Source organism: Phyllobates terribilis, unplaced genomic scaffold (assembly GCF_046119375.1).
Source record: "Phyllobates terribilis strain yellow unplaced genomic scaffold, ASM4611937v1 Scaffold_2__4_contigs__length_985480577, whole genome shotgun sequence".
NCBI lineage: Eukaryota > Metazoa > Chordata > Amphibia > Anura > Dendrobatidae > Phyllobates > Phyllobates terribilis.
Window position 1 is genome coordinate 115,364,257 of NW_027362762.1, and position 17,190 is coordinate 115,381,446.

General features: G+C 43.5%; 1 protein-coding gene across 6 annotated transcripts in view; it reads right to left on the bottom strand.

The window, feature by feature from the left end:
• Positions 1-17,190, bottom strand: part of LOC141195983 (probable tRNA methyltransferase 9B) — a 51,595-nt gene that overhangs the window by 27,277 nt on the left and 7,128 nt on the right. For 4 of the 6 annotated variants that reach the window (XM_073662530.1, XM_073662531.1, XM_073662532.1 and 1 more), the window contains exon 2: positions 12,756-12,800. The exons of the other annotated variants lie outside the window; for them this stretch is intronic. The gene's annotated coding sequence lies outside the window, so the exon portion shown is untranslated. The remainder of the gene's footprint in view (positions 1-12,755; positions 12,801-17,190) is intronic. 6 annotated transcript variants of the gene reach the window in all.

Here is a 17,190-nt window from a genome sequence, read left to right on the forward strand (position 1 = left end):
TGTTTTCACAAAAGAAAACAATTTATCGGAGGAAATGCAAAGTGATAAAGTAAACCCTCCACTAAATATCACCCACCTAACCCAGGAGGAAGTTCAGAAACGCCTAAATAATATCAAAATAGACAAGTCACCAGGCCCAGATGGCATACACCCCCGGGTACTAAAAGAATTAAGTAATGTGATAGACAGACCGCTGTATCTTATATTCAAGCACTCTTTATGGACAGGGACTGCCCCACTAGACTGGCGCCAAGCAAATGTGATACCAATATTCAAAAAGGGGTCTAAAAGTGACCCTGGGAACTATAGACCAGTCAGCTTAACGTCTGTTGTGGGTAAATTGTTTGAAGGATTTCTTAGAGATGCTATTGTAGAATATCTTAATGATAATAACTGTCTAACTCCATATCAACATGGATTCATGAGGGATCGCTCCTGCCAAACAAACCTGATCGCCTTCTACGAGGAGGTGAGCTCTCAGCTGGACCGGGGAGAGTCAGTGGATGTTGTATACCTGGACTTCTCCAAAGCGTTTGATACCGTGCCACACAAAAGGTTGGTATATAAAATGAGAATGCTTGGTCTGGGGGATAATGTGTGCAAGTGGGTAAATAGCTGGCTGAGTGATAGAAAGCAGAGGGTGGTTATCAATGGAGTAAGCTCAGGGGGTGTCAGGGTTACTAGCGGGGTGCCTCAAGGGTCTGTCTTGGGCCCTATATTATTTAATATATTTATTAATGATCTAGTGGAAGGGTTGCATAGTAAAATAGCAATATTTGCAGATGATACTAAACTTTGTAAAGTAGTTAATACAGATGAGGATAGGGCACAGCTACAGGAGGATTTAGATAAATTGGGGAGTTGGGCCAAAAAATGGCAAATGGGGTTCAATGCCGATAAATGTAAGGTCATGCACAAGGGAAAGAAAAACAGCAGTCACCCATACATATTAAATGGGAAAACGTTGGGGAAATCTGACATGGAGAAGGACCTGGGCGTCTTGGTTAATAGCAAATTAAATTGGAGTGCCCAGTGTCAGGCAGCAGCTGCGAAGGCAAATAGAGTCATGGCATGCATCAGAAGAGGAATAGGGGCATATGATGAGAACATTGTTCTTCCTCTGTATAAAGCGCTGGTAAGGCCGCACTTAGAATATTGTGCACAGTTCTGGGCTCCGGTGCTCAGGAAAGACATATTGGAGCTAGGAGAGGGTACAAAGGAGGGCGACTAAGGTAATAAAGGGAATGGAGGGACTAGAATACCCAGAGAGGTTGTCAAAATTAGGCCTATTTACGTTGGAAAAGAGAAGGCTTAGGGGAGACCTCATAAACATGTATAAATACATCAGGGGGCAGTACAGAGATCTCTCCCATGACCTGTTTATACCAAGGATGGTGACAAAGACGAGGGGGCACACTATGCGTCTGGAGGAAAGGAGGTTTCTGCACCAGCATAGAAGGGGATTCTTTACGGTCAGAGCCGTGAGACTCTGGAACTCTCTGGGAGAGGAAGTGGTGATGTCCAACTCACTTAATGAGTTCAAGAGAGGCCTGGACGCCTTTCTTGAGAACAATAAAATTACATCTTATGCTTAGTGATAGTTAATTAATCCAGATTGGTGTCGGGAAGTGAATTTTTTCCTCAATGATGTCAATTGGCCTATACCGCATGTTTTTTTTTTTTTTGCGTTCCCCTGGATCAACGCTGCGGAATAGCTGCAGTGCACAAGAAATAGGCTGAACTGGATGGACGCTTGTCTTTTTTCGGCCTTATAAACTATGTATGTACTATGTATGTATATAAAGTGATAAGCAGCACTGTGCCCCCCATTAGCTATAATCTGCACCAGCCAATAATATAAATTATTCAGTCTCTGTGACTCTCCCCAATTAACTGTAAGGCTATGTGCACACGGAAAACATACAAGGCTTCACAGTACAAGCAAAGTGAAACCCCCATAATTGCTCTCTCCCAGCACCCCCGTCATTGCTCTGTCCCAGCACCCACATCATTGCTCTGTCCCAGCACCCCCATCATTGCTCTGTCCCAGCACCCCCATCATTGCTCTGTCCCAGCACCCCCATCATTGCTCTGTCCCAGCACCCCCATCATTGCTCTGTCCCAGCACCCCCATCATTGCTCTCCCCTTCCCCACCATCCCCATCATTGCTCTGTCCCAGCACCCCCATCATTGCTCTGTCCCAGCACCCCCATCATTGCTCTGTCCCACCATCCCCATCATTGCTCTCCCCTTCCCCACCATCCCCATCATTGCTCTCCCCTTCCCCACCATCCCCATCATTGCTCTCCCCAGCCCTATCAGCCCCATTATTGCTCTTCCCAGCCCCATTATTGCTCTTCCCAGCCCCATTATTGCTCTTCCCAGCCCCATCATTGCTCTCCCCAGCCCCATCATTGCTCTCCCCAGCCCCATCATTGCTCTCCCCAGCCCCATCAGCCCCATTATTGCTCTCCTTAGCCCCATTATCCCATCATTCCTCTCCCCAGCCCCATCAACTCTATTATTCCTCTCCCCAGCCCCATCAGCCCCATTATTGCTCACCCCAGCCCCACCATCCCATCATTGCTCTCCCCAGCCCCACCATCCCCATCATTGCTCTCCCCAGCCCCATCATTCCTCTCCTCAGCCCTATCATCCCATTATTCCCCTCCCCAGCCCCATCAACCCCATTATTCCTCTCCCCAGTCCCATCATTGCTCACCACAGCCCCATCAACCGCATTATTCCTCTCCCCAGCCCCATTATTGCTCTCCCCACCCCCATCAACCCCATTATTCCTCTCTCCAGCCCCAACAGACCTCTCTCCAGCCCCAATATTTCTCTCCCCAGCCCCATCATTGCTCTCCCCAGTCCCATGAGCCACATTATTGCTCTTCCCAGCCCCATCATTCCTCTCCCCAGCATTTCAGTAAAAAAAAACAAAAAAAAAAAAACAAACCAAACACACAACAACTTACCTCAGCTTGCTCCCCCGCAGCAGCATCCTCCTGGTTGCCGGCAGCTTTCTTCCTGACCCAGGCGTGCGCTGCATGATGACGTCATCAAGCTATACGCGCCCTGGTCAGAGAGGAAGCAGAGGACGAACCCTCCAGCTCCACTGCTATTCTCCTCCTGACAGCAGCGGAGCAGCAGGGATCACTCCCTGACCGCCGCGTGCAGGGAGCAGCTGCACCTTGCGGGCCCCTTGGTGCAGCTGCACCGGCGGCGGTATGTCCAGCCCTGGACTGCTATGGGGCCCCCCCGGCTCACGGGCCCCATAGCAGTCGCGTGGTCTGCCGCCAATGGCGGTACGCCACTGGTGCTGACAACAAAATCACACAAAAATCATCAATGGAAATCAAATTTATTAACCAATGGAGGCCTGGATTTTAAGTCACTCCCAAAATTAAAGTGGAAAAACACACTACAGGCTGATCCAACTTTGATGTAATGTCCTTAAAACAAATCAAAATGAGGCTCAGTATTGTGTGTGGCCTCCACGTGCCTGTATGACCTCCCTACAATGCCTGGGCATGCTCCTGATGAGGTTGCGGATGGTCTCCTTTGGGATCGCTACAACCGATGCCTCTTCCCTGTGCCAGTCATTGCATTGGTTGCCCATCCAATATAGAGTTCAATTTAAACTTATCACTCTTACCCACAAAGCGCTCCATGTTTCAGTACCCCCCTACATCTCCTCCCTTGTCTCAGTCTATCATCCTACACGTGCCCTCCGTTCTGCCAATGACTTAAAACTAAAATCCTCCATAATCCAAACTTCCCACTCCCGTCTCCAAGATTTCTCGCTTGCTGCGCCAATTCTTTGGAATGCACTACCCAGGACAGTTCGATTAATTCCCAATACCCACAGTTTCAAGCAGACCCTAAAAACCCATTTCTTTAGACTGGTGTATCGCCTCAACACACGGTCCGTCCCAGTTGTCCCCCATATTAAAATCTGATCAAGAGAATGCCAATAGTGTGCAAAGCAGTCATCAAAGCAAAAGGTGGCTACTTTGAAGAACCTAGAATATAAGACATATTTTCAGTTGTCTCACACTTTTTTGTTAAGTATATAATTCCACATGTGTTAATTCATAGTTTTGATGCCTTCAGTGTGAATGTACAATTTTCATAGTTATGAAAATACAGAAAAATCTTTAAATGAGAAGGTGTGTCCAAACTTTTGGTCTGTGTATATTATATATATATATATATATATATACATATACACACACACACACACAGTACAGACCAAAAGTTTGGACACACCTTCTCATTTAAAGATTTTTCTGTATTTTCATAACTATGAAAATTGTACATTCACACTGAAGGCATCAAAACTATGAATTAACACATGTGGAATTATATACTTAACAAAAAAGTGTGAAACAACTGAAAATATGTCTTATATTCTAGGTTCTTCAAAGTAGCCACCTTTTGCTTTGATGACTGCTTTGCACACTCTTGGCATTCTCTTGATGAGCTTCAAGAGGTAGTCACCGGAAATGGTTTCCACTTCACAGGTGTGCCCTGTCAGGTTTAATAAGTGGGATTTCTTGCCTTATAAATGGGGTTGGGACCATCAGTTGTGTTGTGCAGAAGTCTGGTGGATACACAGCTGATAGTCCTACTGAATAGACTGTTAGAATTTGTATTATGGCAAGAAAAAAGCAGCTAAGTAAAGAAAAACGAGTGGCCATCATTACTTTAAGAAATGAAGGTCAGTCAGTCCGAAAAATTGGGAAAACTTTGAAAGTGTCCCCAAGTGCAGTTGCAAAAACCATCAAGCGCTACAAAGAAACTGGCTCACATGAGGACCGCCCCAGGAAAGGAAGACCAATAGTCACCTCTGCTTCTGAGGATAAGTTTATCCGAGTCACCAGCCTCAGAAATCACAGGTTAACAGCAGCTCAGATTAGTGACCAGGTCAATGCCACACAGAGTTCTAGCAGCAGACACATCTCTTCAACAACTGTTAAGAGGAGACTTTGTGCAGCAGGCCTTCATGGTAAAATAGCTGCTAGGAAACCACTGCTAAGGACAGGCAACAAGCAGAAGAGACTTGTTTGGGCTAAAGAACACAAGAAATGGACATTAGACCAGTGGAAATCTGTGCTTTGGTCTGATGAGTCCAAATTTGAGATCTTTGGTTCCAACCACCGTGCCGTTGTGCGACGCAGAAAAGGTGAACGGATGGACTCTACATGCCTGGTTCCCACCGTGAAGCATGGAGGAGGAGGTGTGATGGTGTGGGGGTGCTTTGCTGGTGACACTGTTGGGGATTTATTCAAAATTGAAGGCATACTGAACCAGCATGGCTACCACAGCATCTTGCAGCGGCATGCTATTCCATCCGGTTTGCGTTTAGTTGGACCATCATTTATTTTTCAACAGGACAATGACCCCAAACACACCTCCAAGCTGTGTAAGGGCTATTTGACCATGAAGGAGAGTGATGAGGTGCTACGCCAGATGACCTGGCCTCCACAGTCACCAGACCTGAACCCAATCGAGATGGTTTGGGGTGAGCTGGACCGCAGAGTGAAGGCAAAAGGGCCAACAAGTGCTAAGCATCTCTGGGAACTCTTTCAAGATTGTTGGAAGACCATTTCCAGTGACTACCTCTTGAAACTCATCAAGACAATGCCAAGAGTGTGCAAAGCAGTCATCAAAGCAAAAGGTGGCTACTTTGAAGAACCTAGAATATAAGACATGTTTTCAGTTGTTTCACACTTTTTGTTAAGTATATAATTCCACATGTGTTAATTCATAGTTTTGATGCCTTCAGTGTGAATGTACAATTTTCATAGTCATGAAAATACAGAAAAATCTTTAAATGAGAAGGTGTGTCCAAACTTTTGGTCTGTACTGTACGTACATACATACATACACACACATAAATACACACACACCTGCAACTAAATCAAACTTCTGTGAACTCAAACTGTCCACTTAGGAAGCAACACTGACTGACAATCAATTTCACATGCTGTTGTGCAAATGGAATAGACAGTAGATGGAAATTATTTGGGAATTATCAAGGCACACTCAGTAAAGGAGTGGTTCTGCAAGTGGGGACCACAGACCACATCTCAGTACCAATGCTTTCTGGCTGATGTTTTGGTCACTTTTGAATGTTGGTTGTGCTTTCACACTCGTGGTAGCATGAGACGGACTCTACAACCCACAGAAGTTGCTCAGGTAGTGCAGCTCATCCAGGATGGCACATCAATGCGAGCTGTGGCAAGAAGATTTACTGTGTCTGTCAGCGTAGTGTCCAGAGGCTGGAGGCGCTACCAGGAGACAGGCCAGTACACCAGGAGACGTGGAGGGAGCCGTAGGAGGGCAACAACCCAGCAGCAGGACCGCTACCTCAGCCTTTGTGCAAGGAGGAACAGGAGGAGCACTGCCAGAGCCCTGCAAAATGACCTCCAGCAGGCCACAAATGTGCATGTGTCTGCACAAACTGTTAGAAACCGACTCCATGAGGGTGGTATGAGGGCCCGACTTCCACAGATGGGGGTTGTGCTCACAGCCCAACACCATGTAGGACGCTTGGCATTTGCCACATAACACCAGGATTGGCAAAGTTGCCACTGGCGCCCTGTACTCTTCACAGATGAAAGCAGGGTCACACTGAGCACATGTGACAGAGTCTGGATACGCCGTGGAGAGCGATCTGCTGCCTGCAACGTCCTTCAGCATGACCGGTTTGGCAGTGGGTCAGTAATGATGTGGGGTGGCATTTCTTTGGAGGGCCGCACAGCCCTCCATGTGCTCGCCAGAGGTAGCCTGACTGCCATTAGGTACCGAGATGAGATCCTCAGACCCCTTGTAACACGATATGCTGGTGTGGTTGGCCCTGGGTTCCTCGTAATGCAGGACAATGCCAGACCTCATGTGGCTGGAATCTGTCAGCAGTTCCTGCAAGATGAAGCCATTGAAGCTATGGACTGGCCCGCCCGTTCCCCAAACCTGAATCCGATTGAGCACATCTGGGACATCATGTCTCGCTCCATCCACCAACGTCACGTTGCACCACAGACTGTTCAAGAGTTGGCGGATGCTTTAGTCCAGGTCTGGGAGGAAATCCCACAGGAGGCCATCCGCAACCTAATCAGGAGCATGCCCAAGCGTTGTAGGGAGGTCATACAGGCACGTGGAGGCCACACACGATACTGAGCCTCATTTTGACTTGTTTTAAGGACATTACATCAAAGTTGGATCAGCCTGTAGTGTGTTTTTCCACTTTAATTTTGGGGGTGACTCCAAATCCAGGCCTCCATTGGTTAATAAATTTGATTTCCATTGATGATTTTTGTGTGATTTTGTTGTCAGCACATTCAGAACAAAGTATTCAATGAGAATATTTCATTCATTCAGATCTAGGATGTGTTATTTGAGTGTTCCCTTTATTTTTTTGAGCAGTGTATATATCTCCAACTAAACTAACAGTCCTTCTGAGGACTAATCCAGCTGCATATATTCAGTGGTGATAGCAGGAGTTAGGCAGGCAGTGCAGTGTATAATACAACACAAGAGGGTCCATTGAACATCCTGTCTGCTGCTGCTGTAAAAATTACAGATATTTGTAGACATAGCTCCAGATTTCAGGGGCCAGGGCAATTTTTTTTTTTTAATCTTAATCCTGGTTATTTGCTTAACCCTTTAAGGACCCTGGGATTTTCCGTTTTTGCATTTTCGTTTTTTGCTCCCCTTGTTCCCAGAGCCATAGCATTTTTATTTTTTGGTCAATATGGCCGTGTGAGGGCTTATTTTTTGCGGCACGAGTTGTACTTTTGAACGACATTACTGGTTTTACCATATCGTGTACGGGAAAAAAAATTCCAAGTGCGGTGAAATTGCAAAAAAAGTTTAATACCACAGATTTTTTTTTTTACCACGTTCTATGAATGCTAAAACTGACCTGCCATTCTCATTTTCCAGGTCATTACGAGTTCATAGATACCAAACATGTATAGGTTCTTTTTTATTTAAGGGGTGAAAAAAAAATCCAAAGTTTGCTTTAAAAAAAAAAAATAAAAAAAAAAATAAAAAGGTGCTATATTCCAAGACCCGTAGCGTCTCCATTTTTCTGGATCTGGGGCCGGGTGAGGGCTTATTTTTTGTTGCGCGCCAGGCTGACGTTTTTATTGATACCATTTTGGGGTAGATCCGATGTATTGATCGTCCGTTATTGCAATGTGGTGGTTATCATAAAAACGTAATTCTGGCGTTTAGAATTTTTTTCTCGCTACGCCATTTACCGATCGAATTAATTATTTTTTTATGTTGATAGATCAGGCGATTTTGAACGCGGCGATACCAAATGTGTATGTGGGGTTTATTTTTCATTATTTTATTTTGAATGGGGGGTGATTTAAGCTTTTATATTTTTTTAAAAACTTTTTTTTTTTTTTTTTTTTTTTTTTTTTTTTACACTTTTTGCTTGCTTCTATAGTCTCCATAGGAGACTGTCCGATCGCCTCTGCTACATAGAGGTGATGAGCAGTGATTCCACCCGCGGCTGTTGTGGGCACATGTCAGCTGTAATAATCAGCTGACATGTGCCCGGTTCAGTGTGGGCTCAGCGCCGGAGCCCGTGCTGAACAGGGGGTGACAGCCTGGTGCGTACCATTATGCCCCAGGCTGTAAAGGGGTTAAAAAGCAATCCAGAGTACACCATTTTTCTGCTTCATTTGCTTGTTCTCACTGCAGAATAAAGCCAGATCTGTTCCATATTTCAGTGATAAAAATCCAGAAATTTAAACTGAACGTGGAAAATATTGGCCTCCTTTTCCATTCAATTGCAGTGTGTCTGAAGAATAGTATTAGTAAATTACAGGCCTGCTATTTAAAATCGTGGTTCTCTGTCAGACGTATCACATATAAATGCGTTCCAAAATCAGCCATTTCTCGTGAACGTGGAAAATATTGTCCTCCATTTAAAATAGGCAAGGTGCGTAGCAAGGGACGTGGAAATGGATGTGATGGTGCATGCAGATGTCGAGGACGTGGCCAAGCTGAAATTGTGCCACAACAAACGCCCACATGTTGTCGCTCGACCTTCCTGTCCCAATAACTAGGGGACCGCAGTACACCACTATTGAACCCAGAGCAGTGTCAAAAGGTTGTTGGTTGGATAGCAGATAACGCTTCCAGTCACTTTGCCGCCGCCACCACCACCACTACCCTGTCTTCCACACGGTCAAGTCTCAGTAGCCGTGAGTCTGGACCGCATATTCTTCACCCTGATCCTCCTTCCTCCCACCATGCTGAGTGCATGGAGACAACTGATTCCACACTTGGACACTCCGAAGAGCTGTTCACTTTCCCATTTATAGAGTCGGGCCTCTCACCAGGCCAGCTTCAAGCGAGTCAAGAGGAGAACGCGTGTAGCGATGCCCAAATATTGGAGCAGCCACGGATGGATGATGGATGATGGACGATGGTCAAATGCCAGAAAGCCAGGAGGAGGACCAGGGTGCGGAAGTGGCAAGGGGACATAGAGCAAAGACAGCAGCACACAGTGGGAGGGAGGCGTAGCACCACAACAGGCAGGAAGCAGTGTTGTGGCCGCAGACACAAGGTGGGAAAGCGTGCCTCATAACGCCAACATGACGGAAGTTGCCAGTACAACTGTTAGGTCTTCCCGAGTCTGGTTGTTTTTTTAAAGACTCTACTGATAACCCCAAAAAGGCCATTTGCACCACCTGCCAGGCCAGCATCAGCAGGCGAAGCAAAACTACCTGCCTGACCACCATCAGCATGATCAGGCACATGGCAGCAAAGCACTCTACTAAGTGGGCCGAACCCCAGGGTCCAGCAACAGTGTCTGCGGGTAACAGCACTGCTTGTCCCGCTGTTGTGCGTGCACAATCCCAGGGACCCAGTCGGACCTTGGGACAGAACACGTCCTCCCGACGCCGAGAATTGCGGGCCCAATATGCTTAGGTGACAAACCGCACACTGCAGAAGAGTCGTGGACAGCTCAGAAATAACAGGCAGATCTGTGGCTGACACTGCTGACCCTACAGTCAGGCATGGTCATGTGTGACAATGGCCGGAACCTGGTGGCTTCTCTGAGGCGAGCTCACACATGTACCATACCTGGCCCATGTGCTTAACCTCGTGGTTCAGCGGTTTCTCTAAACCTACCTGGATTTGCCAGATCTGTCAAAGTACACCGCCTGTGTGCCCATTTTAGAAAGTCAGCTACAGCTTCTGCCGCCATTGCCGTGCTTCAGCAACGTTTGCAGCTTCCAGCTCACCGACTAATCTGCGACGTCCCCACACTTTGGAACTCTACATTGCAGATGTTGGGAAGGATTTGTGAGCAGAAGAGGGCAGTTGTTGACTACCAGCATCAACAAGGCCATCGGTATTCAGGTCAGACTCCACACGTAAGACCTCAGGAGTGGACATGGATGTCAGACATATGTATCATCCTCCAAAACTTCAAAATTCTAACTAAAGTAATCTTGCAGAAAATAAAAAACAATTAACAGGGCGGGCCTGCGAGGCCCCAGGTATGCGTTCTAGGGTTAAAGAGGATGCATTGCAGGCGGAGCACGATGAGATGGAGCAAGGAACCATAAAGGGTGATTACACACAGCCCAGCATCATCTCATCCCAACGTGGATTGGGTGACAATGAGGAGGAGGAGGAAGAACAGGAGCTAGTTTCCTGCGCTATAGACGGTACTACCTGTACAACTGTCATACTGTCTGTTCAGCTTGGATGGCCTGAGGACTGGGAGGAGGAGGATGAGAAGGAGAGCATGGTCAGTTGTCCTCTTCGTGAGGACATGGAAGTTTTGCCTGTTAGCTGGATAGGCAAAGGCAGCTACGGGTTCGATTTCTAACTAGTCTCTTCTTTGCTCCCTCTCTCTGGGTCTTGCTTTGGGGTTTGCTGATCTTTCTCACAGGTGACTCCTTATCTTTATCTTTCATGTTTGTACAATTGTACATACGTATTTGCAACCAGTTAGTAGAATACAAAAAGTGTAGGGTAGTTAAAATCCTCACACACCGTGGATGTCAGGGATAGACAGTATACATGTCCCAAGGCTGTGTCTGAACAAGTAGTTCCTGGAATGTCAGTGACCACTACTGTACTTCGTGTATAAACGCTGAGTAATTGGACCGTTTTCCCTATAGTTACACTTCAGTACGGCTACAGTGGCTTGCGAAAGTATTCACCCCTCTTTGGCTTTTTTTTGTGTTTTGCTACCTCACAACCTGGAATTTCACAGTTTTTTTTTTGTTGTTTTTTTTTGAGGGTTTGCATCAGTTCATGTAAAGAACATACCTACAACTGAACATTGGTTTTCTTTTGATTGTGAAGCAAACAACAAATAGGACAAAATAACTGAAAACTTCAGTGTGCATAACTATTCACCCCCCCTAATGTCAGTACTTTGTAGATCCTCCTTTTGTGGCAATAACAGCTTTAAGTTGCTTTGGATAAGTCTCTATGAGCTTTCCACTGGGATTTTTGCCCATTCCTCAAGGCAAAAGTGCTCTAGCTCCTTCAAGTTAGATGGTTTCCTCTGGTGAACAGCAATCTTATAGTCTGATCACAGATTCTCAATTGGATTAATGTCTGGACTTTGACTAGGCCACTCGAAAAGATTTACACATTTCCCCTTAAACCACTTGAGTGTTGCTTGAGCAGTATTCTTTGGGTCATTGTCTTGTTGGAAGGTGAACCTCCGTCCCAGTATCAAATCACTGACAGACTGAAACAGGACAGGTTTTTGCTCAAGAATATCCCTGTATTTTGCACCATCCATCTTTTCTGTGACTCGGACCATTTTCCCTGTCCCTGCTGACTACAGAACCTTCCTCCATACATTTGGGGAGTCTCCCACATATCTTTTGGCAAATACAAAAGAGCCTTACAATTTTTGTTTGTCTTTGGGCTTCATAGCAAAAGGGGTGAATACATATGCACATGCCATTTATTTATTAGTTATTTGATCCCATAAATTTAATTTATACCTATATTTTTCTCACTTCACCAAATTAGACTATTTAATGCTGATGTATCACATACAAATCAGATTCTAAAAATATTTACACAGGTTGCAATGTAACAAAATAGGTAAAGTGTCAAGGGGGTGAATACATAAGCCAATTTATGTCCTCTTCCAGATTAAACTGTTAGAAGCAGCTGTAGCCTCCTCATTTAGCCGAGCTGTATAATACACAGTGACATCTTATTACATGGCTGATAAAGAATATTGTGTATGAAGTAAGATTCAGACTCCTGGCTGTAGGTTAGCAAAAATGTATCCCAATTTGTGTTTTGATAATTGAGAAAAATAGAGGAATCTACATTATAATCCTGTGTTATGTGGCATAAACCATTTAAATAGAAGCTATTTTATTAAATAGAGTAGGTAGTGAGTCACATGTAGCAATGTAAGTGGTGTACATTATTTTTCTTAAGCATCTCAGTAAATTTTTTTTAAGACTGTTAGCAATACTTAACAACACTATACATAACATGACTATCAAAAGGTAGAAAGCATGTAAATCATGACCTTGTATAAAAATTATGCATCTTTTATAGCACTATTAATGGCCTATATGAACTCCATGTGCTGCTGTATGGTGATCTCTCTAATTCCGTATGCAATATTACATTCTAAGAGTTTTTTACTTGCAAATTTAAAGGGCACCAATGACAGAAAAAAAACATTATGTTTCTCTATATAAATTCAGGGTACATTTTAATTTTGACTTACTGTGTGTTCAATTTTCTTGCATTTTAAGGCGGATTTTAACACGGACTAAAAAAATAAATAAATAAAAATAAAATAGAAAAATATTACATTTACACTCACACAATGGCATTATTCCAGTGACAAGAAAGGCATTCTTAACACCATAGTTAAAGTAATTTTTTGCTGACACAAATATTTCTCAGTGTATAGAAGTGCTACACAACTATTTCCATCAGTTCCATAGACAATGAATCGAGCATTGTTGCGTCTGCTCCACTCATCTGCAGAAACGGAGGATGAACAGGAAAAGGACTCAAGTTTTAGTGATCAGTTGGTGTCACAGTGATGGGTCCTACTCCCTTCCACCCCACCCCCCAAACAGATCTGACATTTTTCACCTACCCTAGAAATAGGTGGTTTATGTAGGGAAACTCCATAAAAGTCTACTGCAAAATATTAATACATTTCATCTTCTGCAAGTAGATTTTTCATGAGGGTAATTTTTGAAGTTTGTTTTGCTGAAGGCTGTGTTGTCTTTATTTGCACCAAATTCATCAAAGTGTCACACAATGTTTGTTTAATTCGGTACATTAAGTAACACTTAATGTTTAGAGCTTGTTCTCCAATTTTTACACCACCTCACTGCTGGAGAGAGAATTGTCCCTTTTTAAAAAGTTGCAATTCATCAATCTACCGGATACTATTTCATTAGCTATCCACGCCCACTTCAGCATCCACTTTTTAAAAGTGATGAGAGAATTATAAAAATAGCAAAAAATTATATAACAGGGCTAGTACGACAGAGAGGGGCCAAAAGATCGTGGCGTCTGGTTACACAAACTCCTGCACTGATAAGAAATGTTTCACCATCCTATTAAACAGCGCAGGTTTTCCTTGCTCTGTCATTGCAAGGGTTAATTAATTTTGTCTTTCTCCTGGAGCTCTCCACCCTGAATTGTCTCAGCTGTTCTGTGTTAGCCACTCCCATCTGGTATATATGCTCACCACTGGCACTTGGGAGTCGCCAGGGATAGTTGTTCTCCTTCCTGGTTTGAAGTTGAAGGAGAAATTCAGTGTTTGTAGTAGGCAGTTGGAGAGTTTTTTTTAGGAGTTGGTTTGCATGTTTATCCTCATCCTCTTCCATTTGGTTTGTGCCTCTTATTCCTCTCTTGTTTCCCACTCTGTTTTGTGATTATATTTGTATAATTGTAGTTTTCTTTTATCCTTGTCCGTTAACCCCTGTCTGTCTGGTTAGTGTTTTCCAATACATTTCGGCCTCACACCTTCCTAGGTGGGGGAGGGAACAGATAAGTGTTAAGATAGGATCATAGCAAGGTATGAGACCCTGGCGTCTCCACCATCCAGGGAAATCTGGGGGACAAATAGCCTAGGGTTCCCCTAGTTCAAGGGATTGGGTAGGTGCCCACAGTCACTTGTCACTACGTGACAAATGACATTCAACAAAATTTCCAACCTTTTGATGACAAAAAACCTGGTACAAGAGCCTTGATAAAATACCCCCACTGTGTTTTGGTTTTTGGCTTTTTTTTTTTTAAATCAAAATGTAACATGTTTTTTGCTCTAACTAAAAAAAAGTTTTGAAAAAAATGTCTGTACAAAAACAATATAAGATATTAACTACACTTAGCTATTAAACAAGTATGCTTCATCTGCATTCATAAGTGAATTACCTGTACTAAGTATCATTTACCTCCCAATATCACTAAATTAAACACAAGAAGTAAAGTTGCACCTGAGCAAATTAAATATTGATAAAGCCCCAGGGCCAAACGGTGTTCATTCATTCATAGTGAGAGAGTTGAGCTCAATAAATTGTCACCCTCTGGGAGTTATCAGACCTCTAATATAGGTAGGCCTACAGGTTATAGAAATGTAAATCTATACATACCTGTATGTCCCATATTAGCTGTCTGATTTAAGAGAAATGTCTTTTTATAAAATTTGTTTTCATATGCTTGGCGCCCGGGGGACACCAAGAAATCTATCTGCTTAATTTCCATATTCCTTTAAACTCTCTTGTAGCAGGGTCAGTGCCACAAGATTGGATGATGGACAGCATGGTGGCTCAGTGGTTAGCACTGCAGACTAGCAGCGCCAGGGTCCTGGGTTCAAATCTCACCAAGGACAACATCTGCAGGGAGTTTGTATGTTCTCCCAGTGTATGCGTGCGTTTCCTCCGGGTTCTCTCCAATGCCAAAAACATACTGATAGGAAATGTAGATTGTGAGCACCAATGGGGACAGTGCCGATTAATGTCTGTAAATTGTCTGAATTGTAAAGCGCTGCAGAATATGTAGACGCTATATAAATAAAAAGATAATTATTATTATGATGGCTCATGTGGTATCGATATTCAAGAAGGGTAAGAGGGTGGATCCATGCAACTACCATCCAGTAACTTTGACATCAGTGGTGTGTAAACATTTTTAAAGATATTACAAGAGATGAACTGCAAAAGTATATAGTAGAGAACAATGTAATAACTAACAAACGGCATGCTATAAATCACCTGCCGTGGCTCCATCGGTGGCTTTTGCTCCCTTCTCCTATGGCTGGCTCCCTCTGTGCTAGTTCACTCCAAGTTGCTGTGATAACCCAGCAAGCACCTCTGATGTCCACTTCCAAGGCCGGCTCAGGGAGCTACGTGCTGCCTGAGTATTCGGTAATGCTACCACGTAGTTTTGGCTTCCACTTGGCTTTGCTCCAGCCCAGATGTCTGTTTATCATCTATCCTACAAGTTTTTACTACCAAGCTTAGTCATGCTAACATGGGTGCTGTTCATACAGTATGAGAAACAGATCATTAACATGATCGTTCTGTACGCATAGAATAGCATTGTTCTCGGCAACACCGGACAATCTGCTGCTGAGAAGGATGATATTTAAAGGGATTGTGCCACAAACAAAAGTATATTTTAACAAACAGATCTTGGAATAAAGATAAACTCCATAATTGGATGTGTTTAAAAAAAACATTTTCCTTTCCCGAGATATAAACGTGCCTCAGTGTAATGGCTGTGTCTGACCGTGCAGGAACAGGTCGGATATACCACAGCTCCTGGGCGTGGGTGGGGGGGCTTGAGCAAAAGACTATACAGACATTACAGCACCGGATCACAGCTGATTCTTTCTTTAAGGTAAAATATTGTTTAAAAACAGGCAGGGAAATGTTTTACTCACAAAAAGAATCAGCTGTGATCCCCTGCTGTAATGTCTGTATACTCTTTCTTCCTCCCCTGCCCAGGAGATGTGGTATGATCAGACCATGTTCCTGCACGGTCAGACACAGCCATTACACAGTACACAGCAGGGGCACATGTATAAGATTATCTCAGCACAGGAACATTTTTTTTTTTTTAAACACATCAAATTGTGGAGTTTATTTTTATTCCAAGATCTATTGATTAAAATGTACTTTTGTTTGTAGCACAACCCCTTTAAGCAAGTGTAAATGTTTTGCTCGTGCATCCGGTGATTGATAGACTTTTTAGATAGGCCACAATTTAAATGCACCTAAGGCTAGGGTCACGCGACTATAGATTCTCTCATCCTAAACAATCGGGCCAATTATACTAATGACACTCTGGTCAAACACTGATCCAAGTTTGCTCAGAGTGTCAGCATAGTGTGATCTGATTCTGTAAGATGAGAGAATCAGAGCACACTGAGGAAAAGATGGGTAACAAAATTTCTCCATTTTGTGAATCAGCGAAAATCAGATGTCGTCCGAGTGCAGTCGACATTTTCAACTCACCCATAAACTTAAATGGATGAGTGGCATCAAATTTCAGAGAGAATTCACAGCATGCTGCAGTTTTTTTCACAGACAGATTCTGTCAATGAAAAAAAAATTGTACATCAGCATTGCCCCATTGAATAACATTGGACCGAGTGCCAAAAAAAAAAAAAAAATCGGATCGCACCCGACCGAATAATACAGTGGAATGACTGAGCCCTTAAAAAGTAACTAAACTTTTGGTAGATTTTTTTATATGTTTTAGGCCCTTGAAATCTGAGCAGATCGGTGAAGTTTGAAATTGCAATGTAAGTTTAAATTACAATTTAAATTGAAATTTAAAAGCATCCGCATTTATAAAAGGGCTGGATGCTTTTCTCATAACAGAAGACATTGCAGTTTGTAAATAATCTAGCAATAACTTCATTTATCCATGTCTTTTTTTCAATTTAACTAAAGATACAAACCTTGAAAAATAAGCTATTAAAAATTAAAAGTTGTGTATTGAGGGAGCAGACAAAGCAGGTGACATTAAAACGAGTATTCCTATCTCAACGATTAATGACCAAGACAGGAATATCTGTCTTTATGTTACAGCCACATGTGGTCAGGGCCACAGAAACAGCTAAGTGGCCTGAGAAAGCTCAATTTGCTATATAGCTTTTCCTACTGCTCATTCACTTTTATGGGAAATACAGA